General features: G+C 29.3%; 1 pseudogene; it reads left to right on the forward strand.

Moving 5' to 3' along the window:
- The first annotated feature begins 8,247 nt into the window (after positions 1 to 8,247).
- LOC145271826 (U2 spliceosomal RNA) lies at positions 8,248 to 8,471 on the forward strand (annotated as a pseudogene).
- The last annotated feature ends 1,609 nt before the right edge of the window (positions 8,472 to 10,080 follow it).

The raw sequence follows: 10,080 nt of genomic DNA on the forward strand, positions 1-10,080 counted from the left end.
TTTAAGCAGTATCAGAATTTTTGTAGGAATTTTTGACACCCCTAACACGAAACTGCGAATAAAATATAAAAATCTCGTAATTTCTCTGTTAAAAGTGGGTTATTTATTTTCTTTATGGATTATACTTCCAAAATAAACTATTACAGTTGTTTTAAAAGTAATAGAAATATATATTTTTTTAAAACAGTAATGAATTTTCCGAACTCAATACTTTTCAATTTTTAAACTTTAAAAATCTATCAAAATTTTTCTATTGATTCTATTTTTACGATATTTTCAGGGTCAATGTGAAATTTTATGCTCTTTCCAATAAACCGAATATAATATTTTAGACAAACGTTTTTTTTTTTTAAATTCACGCCCCCCAAGTGTCACCCATTTTCAAGTTTCTCTTAAAAAGTAAATAATTAATTTATGTTGAATAGTTTTATATATCACAAATTGAAGAGAAAAGGTCAATAAATAATATATTCAAATTTAAAACAAAAAAAATCCGTTTTTTAGAAATTTACCTGTAAAGTCCGAAGTTTAAAACCTTAAAAAAAAAAAAAAACACATTGTTTTTTTTTTTTTTTAATAAAACCTTGGTCCTTGCTCCTTTAACTGAAAAAAAAATTAGGGCTTGAATTACATTTCTCGAGGAGTTATAAGCTTCGAAAGATGGGGTGGAATTATTCACTATTTTCACGAAATTTCTGACACTGCTGGATCACATCATAGGAGGATAATTGCTCAAAATTAGAAAATTAAAGAAAATACTAAGGTAGATATAGTTTTAAAACGAGTCCCCTCCCTCCAAAAGAAAATAAATTTGCATATTTTTAGATAATAATGCACATCCTATAATATTTAAAAAAATATTTTTACATGTTTATTGTTTAAAAAAAATTAAATTGATTTTTCTAATAAAAATTTTAAATTATAAAATAAAACACATTAAATAATTTTCAAACTTTATTTTTCATTATTTCTTTTTTTATTATTTGTTAACCAAACGTATTATTTGTATTGTTCAATTTTTGAATGATAAAATAAAAATTTAAATTATAAAATAAAACATATTTAATCATTTTTAAACTTAATCTTTTATTATTTTATTTTATATTCTTTTGTTAAAAACGTGGTTGTTCACATTAATCGCTATATATCGGTGTCGACACAATGTGTCCCTTTTTGTGATAATAGACTTCGAGCACGGCCACCTAGAGGCTATTTGTACAACTAAACGTCAAATCTGCCAAAATATTTGAAGCCAAATCTTACAGAAAAAAGAAGAAAAAAAAGGTCAAATTGATAAGTGAACCAAAATTTTCAAACAAAAATCCAAATTGAACATTTAATTTGTTAAAATAGTAGGGGTTGACATTCACCGATGCCTGGTATCACAGTCGTGATGTGAGCATAGGTACATGTTTAACAACCCCTAACAAAAAAGAAAAAAAAGGCGAAGACAATTTTAAAAGTTCAATATATGGCTTTTATTTACCAATAAAAAGAAATCATAAATGATGTTATTTGTTGACGTATTTTTATATTTGCGTTGATTCACACGAGTTAAGAAAGTGATACTGAATAAATCGTTCAAAGTTCGTAATGATGTACAATGTTCTGGAGATATTTTGGCATCAAGTTCATTTGTAATTGTTTGTATGCTTGCTTGGACTCTATCTATATGTTTAATGAAAAGCAGGAGAGAGAAATCTTTCTCTGACTGAGGCAGAATGTTTTTTTAAGATATAAAATATTTCTTCTTTGTCTTTTTAAAACGGTATTGAAATCCGTTATATTAGTTCAGTATTGCCAATCCAGTGAGATTCGGACGTTAATATAAAAACAAAATGAAACAAGAAAGGTAAATATTAATTCTCGCTGATTTGGTTTTGCCATGTGGAGAATTCAGATGAGTGATGCGTTAGACACGTGAGGACAGTGTCTAGTAGACATTCAAGTTCTCTCCTGTGTATCACTAATTTTGATTTTTCAAAACAATATTCACAGACTTCACAAGAATGTGGCTTGTCCTTTTAAACTTTAATTTAACCAATCTGAGTTCTATTATGTAACATTAAATCTGATTTTTAATATTTTTTTACTTCAGAAGAAAGAAATCAAGGGGCTTCCTCCTTGAGTAAACGCTGGATTCAATTCTCTTTAAATTTACAAGAAATAAAAGATACTCACAAGAAATATAAGGTTTATTTCTTTCATTTAACTTGTTAGAACACGAATATATAAACACGTCACAAGAATTTGGCTTTTTATTTATTTTACTTAATAATTTTCTTATATCTGAGGATGTTTTAGAATAAATGTTGCTCTCGTTATGGCTTTCCAGCAATTGCTTCTAAGTATTTCTGAAGGTTCTTTTTTTTTTTTCACTGATGCACGTGAAACGGTGTTAGTTGTTTTATGTTGACTTCGGTGGAGTCAGTGATTACAGCATGTTGACTCGACTTCGACTGTCTGGGTTTGGCACAAAGTGCTTTTTTATAGGTTTCAAACCGGATCCAACGAAAGCTGTCAGATTTTTTTTTTTTTTACTGATAGCTTTCTTTGAAATGTGATTGGATGAAAAAAACAACATCTTTGTCACGTGAGATGCTTTCAGCTACGTCGGCGAAACAAGACAAGTTTTAGTTTTGTGCTCGTATTTTGGTCTCTTGGTCTTACTGGATTCCAGGACAAGAATTTATCTAGTCTGGTGGCGTATCTAGCTTTGTGCTATTACCGTAGGTAACATCACTTAGAGAAGGTGCACCATTCTTCGTAAAAGCTAATGTGGGTTAGCCATAGTGATAAGATCTTATTTGGCCAACGAATACAAAATGTGATTTTGAATATTTGGTCAAGGTTTACTTCTATGAAAAATGTATCCTCATGTCAGTTTGTTCTGGCAAACCCCTGTACAGACGTTAGACACGTGAGGACAGTGTCTAGTAGACATTCAAGTTCTCTCCTGTGTATCACTAATTTTGATTTTTCAAAACAATATTCACAGACTTCACAAGAATGTGGCTTGTCCTTTTAAACTTTAATTTAACCAATCTGAGTTCTATTATGTAACATTAAATCTGATTTTTAATATTTTTTTACTTCAGAAGAAAGAAATCAAGGGGCTTCCTCCTTGAGTAAACGCTGGATTCAATTCTCTTTAACTTTACAAGAAATGAAAGATACTCACAAGAAATATAAGGTTTATTTCTTTCATTTAACTTGTTAGAACACGAATATATAAACACGTCACAAGAATTTGGCTTTTTATTTATTTTACTTAATAATTTTCTTATATCTGAGGATGTTTTAGAATAAATGTTGCTCTCGTTATGGCTTTCCAGCAATTGCTTCTAAGTATTTCTGAAGGTTCTTTTTTATTAAGCTAGTCTTTTACAATAGATGTTGTTTTTTATTAAGCTAGTCTTTTACAATAGATGTTGTTTCTTTTATGGCTGCAATCTGTATTTCGTTACAGCTTGGTCTTCCAGGGATTGTTCCCAGGTATTTCCCAAGATGCTTTTTCACTAAGCCAGTTACACCTATCACAACTGGTATAATGTCTATCTCTTTCAGAGACCGTGTCATCTTTAAGTCATTCTTGAGGTCTTGATACTTGCTCATCTTTTCTAGTTCAGTTCTATTAAGGCCTTAATCATTTGGGACAGCGACATCAATAATGAGCGCAGTTTTTGCACGTTTGATGGCTTTGTCTTTTATATATCTGCCCGCCTGTAGACGTTGTCATTGTCATTAAACACGTTCATCTTTCCTTTTATATTTATTTCACTTCAGTAAGTTTTAAGAGATCAAGGAGCTCCCTTCTGAAGCTAACACGATTCTGTTATGATTTAAATTTATATTCAAGGGCTCTTTTAAGAATAGACGATGTTCCCTTTATGGCTGCTAGTTGTATTTCGTTACAGCTTGGTCTTCCAGTGATTGCATATATTTGTTTATGAAGATTCTTTTTCATTAAGCCAGATGCTCCTATCACAACCGGTATAATATTTATTTCTTTCGTCGTTTTTAGATCATTTTTAGGTCCTGATATTTTGTCATCTTAGGTCCTGATATTTTGTGTGCATTCTCATGTGTACCACTAAATTTGATTTTTTCAGAACTCGAATATCCACATACTTCACATAAATATGGTTTTCCCCTTTTTTTTTCATTTTTCTTAAACTTTTTCTTCTAGGGGATGGGACATCCAACCAGATGTCTGACATTTACCCCTATTTTAGTGAGTCCAACCAAGAGATCTTTTCAGGATTCTAGCCGTCCCTTTCAGTGCAATCGTTTGTATTTCACTTGCACTTGGTTCACCGGGTATGCTTGCTATGTACTTTTTGTGTGAGTTCTCATGTGTTTCAGTAAATTTGACTTTTCAGAACAGGAATATCCACACACTTGACATGAATGTGGTTTTTCACCCGTGTGAGTTCTAATATGTCTCACTAAATTTGATTTTTTAGAACAAGAATATTCACATACGTCACAAGAATATGGCTTTTCTCCAGTGTGAGTTCTCATGTGTCGTACTAATGTTGATTTTTCAGAACAAGAATATCCGCACACGTCACACGAATGTGGCTTTTCACCAGTGTGAGTTCTAATATGTCTCACTAAATCTGATTTTGTAGAAAAAGGATATGCACACACTTCACAGGAATATGGCTTTTCCCCGGTGTGAGTTCTGATGTGTAACACTAAATGTGATTTTTGAGAAAAAGAATTTCCACAAACTTCGCAAGAATATGGCTTTTCCCCAGTGTGAGTTCGCATATGTGCCACTAACAGTGCTTTTCGTGAAAAAGAATATCCACACACCCCACATGAATGTGGCTTTCCCCCAGTGTGAGTTTTCATATTTGTAACTTGATGGAATTTTTTAGAAATAGATTATCCCCACACCACACAAGATTGTGGCTTTTCCCCCGTATGCGTTCTGGTATGGCTCACCAACTTTGCTTTCCACACAAGCTACTTGACTAGATATTACAGTTATTTAGTGCTACTTTCATAAGAGATATTTGGTTCTATGGTTTCTTATATTTCAAGGCCACATAATTTTTTGCAATTTGCGATTCATACGTATTGATTTATTTCAACATTAGACACATATTTCTTAATAATTTATCTTAGAGATGTTCGCATTTCGGCACCTATTTCAGAGGATTTGTAACATGGTAATATCCAGCAAAATATATTTTCACTGATGTCGATGTTGCCTTGTTTATACAGCAATAGATTTAATAAATTCTTTTTAAAACAACGATCAATGAAACATTCCATAATTGCTTTCAAACACAAAAATCTGCAAATAAAAAATAAATGAAAGACAATATCTTTAGTATTTGCATTCAAATATTTGTATTCTGTTTGTTTATTGCTGTAACTATTATCTGATTATTTTATAGTGATTGCAAAAGAGAAAACTCTGACACACACACAGAAATAAATATATATATATATTCTGTTTGTTTATTGCTGTAACTATTATCTGATTATTTTATAGTGATTGGAAAAGAGAAAACTCTGACACACACACACACAGAAATAAATATATATATTATTTCAGGTTTAAAACCTGAAAAGTAAAAAACACTGGTTTTCGATATTAAAAAAATAAGATACTACTTTTTTTTCAATTTAGGTATACAAAATTAAGATATAATAAATTTACTGTGTACATCTTCAAAGACATCGTCAGGCAACAACAGACCTCTGTCTTATACGAGGCCAGTCATTTTTCTTTTTTGCATACAATTGTTTCTGCCTTCTACAACATAAACATATACTTGCTATATGAATATGCAATTACCAAAAATATCGACATTTTCTTAGAAGTTTATTCAGTGCTTCAAATATCACTAATTTTGTTGTAAAATTATATCATTTTTGTATGTTTTTCCTTGTTTGATGTTTTTTCTGATATATATATATTACTCAATTTTTAATGCTATTATTCCATCTAAAATTTTGTGATAAGAAATATCTGTTTACCTCAAATACACATGGGCAAAAAATGTATTTTTTATCTTTAACTATTTTCATGGGGGAATATCGCAATCTCATGCGAGACTACATTCAGATTTTTAAACAGTTTTGCAGAACGTCATCACGAAATACTCACAACAGAGGAACAACCATGCTGATAAAGTCCTATCTCGATAGAACCCCCCACTTTAACAGAATTCAGAAATAGCAGATCATATAGAAATAACAGATGCTCAAATATGAAATCTCATATGGAGATAAAACATTTAACTTCAGTTCAGAAATGTGTGACCAATGCAACATAAAAATTTCCTTAAGTGATTGTTTTAAATTTTCCGATGAATTAAACAGTTTTGATATTGTAAATATAATTTTTTTCTTGTCAATTAACATTTTTGAAATATTGGTAAAAGCATAAACGTATTTTGAATAGTGAAATCTCTATATAAAAAATCCCGAATCTTTATATTTTATGTTTATGAGTGGTATTCTTCCTGATCTCTGCGTTCAAAGCTAAAACATTCAATAATAATGTTTTATGATGTACTTGCAGCAATTTTCCCCCTTTGACATAAGCAGAAAAATCTCACCTATTCACTATTCACTAGGTACAAGAAATCTTTCTACTCTAATTGTTATCTTCCTTGGCCTGCCAGACTTTGAAATATCCCTATTTCCTGACTCTACTGAAATGAAGTAGTTTAAATGTAATGTGAAAAGACATCCAGATACGCTCCTGGTATGTATGATCCCAAATAGTAGTCCCTTTTGTTTGTGGTAAAAGAAAACGTCTTGAATATTAACAAATGTTCATACAGAATATACGTAATATATTGTATCCTTATGCCTATTTTACAAGTATTTTGCTGCAGTGTGTTATGATGTACGTAAGCAGAAACATTTCACCTAATTAATACATACAGGGAATATTTCTAATCTAATAGTTATTTGCCTTGGTCTGCTAGATTTTTACCCCCCATCCCAGTTTAATGCTTTTTTCCCAAATAATAGTTATTTACGTCCATTTCATACATTGTTTGTTGTGAAAAAGAGTAAAAACAATGTCTTGAATGTGAACAAATGTTCACAGCTTATCACTCAGTAATGTTTGTCACTCGGTAATGCTTATCACTTGGTAATGTTTATCACTCAGTAATGTTTATCACTTGGTAATGTTTATCACTCGATAATGTTTATCACTCGGTAATGCTTATCACTCGGTAATGTTTATCACTCTGTAATGCTTATCACTTGGTAATGTTTATCACACTGTAATGCTTATCACTCGGTAATGTTTATCACTTGGTAATGTTTATCACTCAGTAATGCTTATCACCCGGTAATGTTTATCACTCGGTAATGCTTATCACTCGGTAATGCTTATCACTCAGTAATGCTTATCACTCGGTAATGCTTATTGCGCTATTGTATTGTTAAAAATCATTTCGACCCCAAGTTTAATTACCATTGCTTTAAACGACAAGGTACTTCAAGAAGGCTGAGTAAGATGCTTAATGGAAGAGTATTCTTTCTGTTCTGTATGAACAGTGTGCAAAAAGAGGCCACTGAATGGGTCAAAACAGCAATTAAAGTTCTATAGTAAACGCTACTCTCCTAAATGGTTGGCTTCTAATTTTTTAGCTGTCATTGCTCAAAAGCAGCATGCATATCACAGACTTATCTGACATAAGTTCAGTACAAATAGTAAAAAGTGTATAGAAACTAGAAATACTTGTAAGCGTGAAATCGTTGCAGATAAAAGAAGAAACAAATTAGGTTAACCTGTTTGCTCTGTAGTTGGCATCTAATTCCACTTTATCACTCCCTCCTAAACTTTTCTTTGTGGACAGAAGCACACTCGATAATTTGAAAAACACTTGGTCACATGTTCGGGATATCATAATAAACCTAGACACTTCGAAGATGTCTGATCGATATCCAATCCGTGCTGCACTATTATATACAAAACTAGAATAATTACATGATATACAATTAAAATGACATGATATACTATTAAAAATGTTCCGTTTATTAGGATTTATTATTATTATTATTATCATCATCATTATTATTATTATACAAAGCTTGAATAATTACATGACTTACAATTAAAATGACATAATATACTATTAAAAATGTTCCATTTATTATGATTTATTATTATTATTATTATTATTATTATTATTATTATTATTATTATTATTATTATTATACAAAGCTTGAATAATTACATGATATACAATGATAATAACATGATCAGCTTCTTGGCCTTTTGGTCCAGATCAAAGTGTAGTATCTGTTCTTCAGATGCTGCACTTCCATTTCTTGTTCTCTTTCGGTGGAGGAGAAATCCTTCACGACTGAGACAATTTTTATTTTTGTACCTTTTCTCCACGTTAAAAAACGACCCTGGTGTCTAACTCTGCCCCGTGGGGAGGCATAGTAAATAGGTACAATGATAATAACATGATATACTATTAAAATGTTCCGTTTATTATTATTATTAATGTTATTATTATTATTATTATTATTATTATTATTATTATTATTATTATACAAAGCTTGAATAATTACATAATATACAATTAAAATGACATGATATACTATTAAAAATGTTCCGTTTATTATTATTATTATTATTATTATTATTATTATTATTATTATAGAAAACTAGAATAATTACATGATATACAATTAAAATAACATGATATACTATTAAAAATGTTCCGTTTATTATTATTATTAATGTTATTATTATTATTATTATTATTATTATTATTATTATTATTATTATACAAAACTAGAATAATTACATGATATACAATTAAAATGACATGATATACTATTAAAAATGTTCCTTTTATTAGGATTTATTATTATTATTATTATTATTATTATTATTATTATTATTATTATTATTATTATTGAATAATTACAGTATATACAATTAAATGACATGATATACTATTAAAAATGTTCCGTTTATTATTATTAATATTGTTATTATTATTATACAAAACTAGAATAATTACAGGATATACAATTAAAATCACATGATATACTATTAAAAATGTTCCGTTTATTATGGTTTATTATTATTATTATTATTATTATTATTATTATTATTATTATTATTATTATACAACGCTTGAATAATCACATGATATACTATTAAAAATGTTCCGTTTATTATTATCATTATTATTATACAAATCGTATCCCTTTAAAATGCTGGATTGAGTGCTCTCCAAACTTTTCAACAAATGATTTGCTGAATCTTGCTTTCTGGGCTTGTGTAAAATTGTTTCTCTGGTACCAGTTTTGAATGGTTTTACAGAGAGAACCGAAATAAAGTATCACCCCATTAGCCTCCTCCCTCTTTTTGCCAAAATCTTTAAGTCTTTAATTATGCAAGCACTAGTTATTTACATCAGGAGTGCTAATCTCTTTTTCGACAGACAATATGGATTTAGGCAAGCATGTTTTACTTCAGATATCCTAACTATAAGCTCTGTAAATATATAACAATAAATATGGAATTGTAGTGAGTGCTCATTTACGTTAAATTTATATAAGAAATTGATTTCTAACTCTAAAATCTTAAATGTGTTTTTATCTTTATTTTTATTTTTGTTTTCGGATATTTTTGAAGCTGTTTTAAAATAATAATATAAAAAAATTGATTTTTATTTTTTTAGTTTAGTTTCTGCTAATTAATGATGACAAATCGGAGCTCATATTATGTAAACTTTATTAAGTCATTCCCAATCTAATCGCAAACAAAATAATCTAGCGATATAACAGATAAGTATCGACAACAAAAAAAAAATGTTCAAACAATTAAATATCGAAAAAAACAATTTTTGTGCTCAGTTGTCTAACAATTCGACCAACTACGAATTAAATTATTTTGTTTATGATAAACGTTATTACTTTCTCATTAATCACTTTTTAAAACAAAATTTCGTACATTTTTAACAGAAATCTAAATGTTAGATTAAATAATGTATTTGAAGTATGTGTTTTTTTTTTTTCAGAGAGCCATACGTTATATTCTGTTATAAAGCATGCCAGAAATAATAGTTTTTA

This window comes from Euprymna scolopes, chromosome 46, assembly GCF_053919585.1.
Source record: "Euprymna scolopes isolate OS-2025 chromosome 46, ASM5391958v1, whole genome shotgun sequence".
Taxonomy (NCBI): Eukaryota; Metazoa; Mollusca; class Cephalopoda; order Sepiida; family Sepiolidae; genus Euprymna; species Euprymna scolopes.